Here is a 6,000-nt window from a genome sequence, read left to right on the forward strand (position 1 = left end):
CATCTGCCGACTCAGCAGTGCCCATCTGTGCCGACTCAGCAGTGCCCATCTCTGCCGCCTCAGCAGTGCCCATCTGCCGCCTCAGCAGTGCCCATCTGCCACCTCAGCAGTGCCCATCTGCCACCTCAGCAGTGCACATCCGTGCAATAAATCAGTGCACATCCGTGCAATAAATCAGTGCACATCTGTGCCGACCCATCAGTGCCCATCTGCCGCCTCAGCAGTGCCCATCTGTGCCGCCTCAGCAGTGCCCATCTGTGCCGCCTCAGCAGTGCCCATCTGTGCCGCCTCAGCAGTGCCCATCTGCCGCCTCAGCAGTGCCCATCTGCCGCCTCATCAGTGCACATCCGTGCAACAAATCTGCACATCTGTGCAATAAATCAGTGCACATCTGTGCCGACCCATCAGTGTCCATTTGTGCCACCTCAAAAGCGCCCATCTGTGCCACCTCAATAACGCCCATCTGTGCCACCTCATCAGTGCCCATCAGTGCTACAATGGCTAAACGCGTCTTTTCCGCTGAGGAGGCGTACCAAATTATTTCCGCGGCCGACGAGAGCAACGGGGAGCTCTCCTCTTCCGATTCCTTTTCGGATTCGGATTCTGAAGCCGACGTAACTTATGAGCCAGTCCTCAGCAGTGAAACACTGACTGATGAATCCGAGGAGGAAGATATCCGGCCCATCAAGCGAAGGCGTTCTAGTGAGGCAGTGCCGTCCACCAGCACCGCAGTGCCGTCCACCAGCACCGCAATGCCGTCCACCAGCACCGCAGTGCCCCAGCAAGAAAGGCCAAGTACCAGTGGGGTGTCATCTCAGCCCCAAAGGGTTAGGAGCCATGCTGGCCTTCCCTATGCCCTTCAGAACCCCTTGTGGCTTCCTCCTAATTCAGGAGAGGCCAATGTTCCCCCTTTCACCGCCCAGCCAGGAGTCCAGGTGGACACGGAGAATTTTAGCCCCATCGATTTTTTTAATTTAATTTTTACGGAGGACATGTTGGCGTCAATTGTGGCCCAGTGCAACCTGTATGCACAACAATGTATTTTTCAAAATCCAACCTCCTATTATGCCCGTCCCTACGAATGGAGAGACCTAACGGTGGAGGAGTTCAAGCTTTTTTTAGGCCTCACATTTAATATGGGACTCAACAAAAAAAACCAATTACGTACCTACTGGTCAACCCACCCCCTCCACCACTCACCGCTCTTCTCCGCGGTAATGCCCAGACACAGATATCAGATGATCCTGAGGTTCTTACATTTCAGTGACAATTCCCAATGCCTTCCACGAAATGATCCAAATTTTGACCGCCTTTACAAAATTCGACCAATACTAAATTATTTTTCAGAAATATTCCCCAAATTGTTTACCCCGGACCAACACATATGTGTGGATGAGTCCCTTATTAAATTTAGTGGCAGGCTTAGGATGAAGCAATTTATGCCCAGCAAAAGGGCCCGCTATGGGGTGAAGGTCTACAAATTATGTGACCGAGCCACAGGGTACACATATTCCTTCAAGGTGTACGAAGGGAAGGACACCCAGCTACAGCCCCCTAATTGTCCGGATTATTTGGGATCCAGCGGAAAAATTGTTTGGGACCTCATATACCCCCTACTGGATAAAGGCTACCACCTCTATGTAGACAACTTCTACACATCTCTGCCCCTGTTCCACAACCTTCACCGGAAGAAGACGCCAGCATGTGGCACTGTAAAAAAGAACCGGAAGGGCTTTCCTCAAAGTCTGGTGAACAAGAAGCTGCGGAAAGGAGAAACCGCAAGTCTAAGAAACAAGGAGGTTCTGGCAGTGAAGTGGAGGGACAGAAGAGATGTGTACATGTTATCTTCTATCCACAACGATACCTTCGTAGAAATCCCCAGAAGGAATGGCCCCGTAAAGAAACCCAAATGTATTTCAGAGTATAATTTGTTCATGGGAGGAGTCGACTTCAACGACCAAATGATGGAACCATATCTGGTCTCAAGACGGACATATCATTGGTACAAAAAAGTAGTAATTTATTTTTTTCAATTGGCCATTTACAATTCATATGTAATTTACAGCAACGCCACCCAAAACCCCAAACGTTTCTTTGGCTACCAGGAGGAAGTTTTCACAGCCCTTTTATTCCCAAACGGCCCACCAGAAAATATCCGATCAGACGTTGTAAGTCGACTCTCCGAGCGCCACTTTCCGGATAAAATTCCCCCCACACCAGCAGGCAAAAGACGCCAAAAAAGATGTAAGGTGTGTACCAAAGCAGGAGTCAGAAAAGACACATCTTATTATTGTGCACAATGTCCTTCCCAACCAGGCCTCTGTATAGGCGACTGTTTTCGGCGTTACCATACTTCAATAAATTTTTAGTGAAGTATGGTAAACATAATCCTCAGTTCCTGCCTTCATACACCTTCACACCCCTTATGCCACTGCCTGCTCTGTAACGGACCCTGGCTTGTTATTTGACCACTCTTATGCCTGCCGATTCTGTACATACCGCTGCCTGATCTGGAACTGACCCTGGACTGTTATTCGACCACGCTTCTGCCTAACGATTCTGTACATACCTCTGCCTCATCTGGAACTGACCCTGGACTGTTATTCGACCATGCTTCTGTCTAACGATTCTGTATATATCTCTGCCTGATCTGGAACTGACCTTGGACTGTTTGACCACGATATTTGCCTGCCTCTTGGACTGATCTTGTATTCTGCAACTGGACTAGTGGGATTCAACACGGGGTCTCACATATGTGAGGGGCTCCAGTATAGTTTTTCTGGAAGAAGAAAACAATTTTCTTTGTTTTCTTATTCCTAGATTAGGGTCTGGAGACTCGGAGGCTTCAAAGAGATTTGGGAGGGAGAAGCCTCTACCCCTATCCCCATTCTGTCCTGAACGAGGCTCTACTTTTGTCTGCTGCCTGTAGGACTTACTGCCATCATGCCGCACTGACCACACCACAAGGACCTGCCTACTACCAGGACCAATATTTTTGGCACTGCTGACATCTCTGCACTAACCCTGGACTGTAATATGGACAGTATCCCTGCCTGCTGCCTGAAAAACTGTGTTCGCTGTTGCTGACCAAGTCCCTGCCTGCTGCCTGGACCAGTGATATCCTCCTGTGGACAACTGCGCTTCTAAAACCACAGGTAATCTTTTCTTTACCCTTTGCTCAGCATAATGTATTTGGGGGTGTAATTCTTGGTATGTGCAGGCTATGTGTCCCTGGAACGCCGACGGTGTTTCTTGCATGTTGCGCCTCTGTATTTGGTCAGGCTGTGTAAAAGTCTCACACATGTGGTATCGTTATACTCAGGAGGAGTAGTAGAACGTATTTTGGGGTGTTATTTTTGCTATGTAAATGCTATGCGTTGGAAATATCTTATAAACGGACAACTTTGTGTAAAAAAAAATGCGTTTTCATTTTTTTCCACATTTTCCGAAAACTTCTGGAAAAAAATGAACCATTGAAAAGACTCATTATGCCTCATAGATTATACGTTGGGGTGTTAGCTTTCCAAAATGGGGTCATTTTCTGGACGTTTCCATTGCCCTGGTGTTCCAGGGCCTTCAAAACTGTAATAGGTGGTTGAGAAATGAAATGTGTAATTTATGCTCCTAGAATGCCTGAAGGTGCTACTTCAAAATTAGGCCTCTGTATGTGGTCAGGCTGTGTAAAAGTCTCACACATTTGGTATCGTTATACTCAGGAGGAGTAGTAGAACGTATTTTGGGGTGTTATTTTTGCTATGTAAATGCTATGCGTTGGAAATATCTTATAAACGGACAACTTTGTGTAAAAAAAAATGCGTTTTCATTTTTTTCCACATTTTCCGAAAACTTCTGGAAAAAAATGAACCATTGAAAAGACTCATTATGCCTCATAGATTATACGTTGGGGTGTTAGCTTTCCAAAATGGGGTCATTTTCTGGACGTTTCCATTGCCCTGGTGTTCCAGGGCCTTCAAAACTGTAATAGGTGATTGAGAAATGAAATGTGTAATTTATGCTCTTAGAATGCCTGAAGGTGCTACTTCAAAATTAGGCCTCTGTATGTGGTCAGGCTGTGTAAAAGTCTCACACATGTGGTATCGTTATACTCAGGAGGAGTAGTAGAACGTATTTTGGGGTGTTATTTTTGCTATGTAAATGCTATGCGTTGGAAATATCTTATAAACGGACAACTTTGTGTAAAAAAAAATAAAATGCGTTTTCATTTTTTTCCACATTTTCCGAAAACTTCTGGAAAAAAATGAACCATTGAAAAGACTCATTATGCCTCATAGATTATACGTTGGGGTGTTAGCTTTCCAAAATGGGGTCATTTTCTGGACGTTTCCATTGCCCTGGTGTTCCAGGGCCTTCAAAACTGTAATAGGTGATTGAGAAATGAAATGTGTAATTTATGCTCTTAGAATGCCTGAAGGTGCTACTTCAAAATTAGGCCTCTGTATGTGGTCAGGCTGTGTAAAAGTCTCACACATTTGGTATCGTTATACTCAGGAGGAGTAGTAGAACGTATTTTGGGGTGTTATTTTTGCTATGTAAATGCTATGCGTTGGAAATATCTTATAAACGGACAACTTTGTGTAAAAAAAAATGCGTTTTCATTTTTTTCCACATTTTCCGAAAACTTCTGGAAAAAAATGAACCATTGAAAAGACTCATTATGCCTCATAGATTATACGTTGGGGTGTTAGCTTTCCAAAATGGGGTCATTTTCTGGACGTTTCCATTGCCCTGGTGTTCCAGGGCCTTCAAAACTGTAATAGGTGGTTGAGAAATGAAATGTGTAATTTATGCTCCTAGAATGCCTGAAGGTGCTACTTCAAAATTAGGCCTCTGTATGTGGTCAGGCTGTGTAAAAGTCTCACACATGTGGTATCGTTATACTCAGGAGGAGTAGAAGAATGTATTTTGGGGTGTTATTTGTGGTATGCACATTCCGTGTGGGAGAAATAAGCTATTACAATGAAAATTTTGTGAAAAAAAAAAAAAAAAAAAAAAATCGTCATTTTGCAAAGAATTATGGGAAAAAATGACAACTTAAAATAACTAACCATGCCTCTTACTAAATACATTGGAATGTCTACTTTCCAAAAAGGGGTCATTTGGGGGGCATTTGTACTTTCCTGGCTTGTTAGGGTCTCAAGAATGGAGATAGGCCTTAGTACATCAGATGTGATCTTTTTTTGCAAATCTTTATGATTTGCACCATAGCTTGTAGACTCTATAAATTTCACACAGATCATATAATATGCAAAAATTTGGGTTATTTTTACCAAAGATGTGTAGTAGTATAAATTGTGGCCAAAATTTATGAAGAAAAATTGCTAATTTGCTAAATTTTGTCACAGAAACGAAGAAAAATTCATTTTTTTTCAAAATTTTCGGTCTTTTTTCATTTATAGCGCAGAAAATAAAAAACCGAGAGGTGATCAAATACCACCAAAAGAAAGCTCTATTGGTATGAAGAAAAGGACAAAAAAATCATTTGGTTACAGTGTTGCATGACTGAGTAATTGTCATTCAAAATGTGAGAGCACTGAAAGCTGAAAATTGGTCTGGGACTGAGGGGGGTTTAAGTGCCCAGTAAGCAAGTGGTTAAGTTCCCAGAAGTGGCCAAACAAGAAAAAAGAAAACAGCTAAATATACAGATGACATGAATATAAGCAAGTTGTCCAGGGTGCATTTACACTGGCAGTTTTAAGCCCCTTGGACTGGTTTGTTAGTGTAGTGTGAGTGCTCCAAACCATATCCAGGAGTGGTTAAGCATACTGTGTCCAGGACCACTTAGAAGAGATGGTCCTGGGCACGTTTGACTTGTGGTCTGCCTTTAGAAGGAGTGAAAACTATGCCTGAGCACAGAATTCCCCATAGATCACTGAACACAAACGCAGGGATCACTGTGGTCTAGTTGGCAAAGAGGGTGAAGTAAGTGAGCCCAGGAACAATTGCTTATGACCCAGTGTAAGTGCAGACCTTGCATTTAAA

This window comes from Lithobates pipiens, unplaced genomic scaffold (genome assembly GCF_037356315.1).
Source record: "Lithobates pipiens isolate NorthernLeopardFrog02 unplaced genomic scaffold, aLitPip1_a1.2 Scaffold_28, whole genome shotgun sequence".
NCBI lineage: Eukaryota > Metazoa > Chordata > Amphibia > Anura > Ranidae > Lithobates > Lithobates pipiens.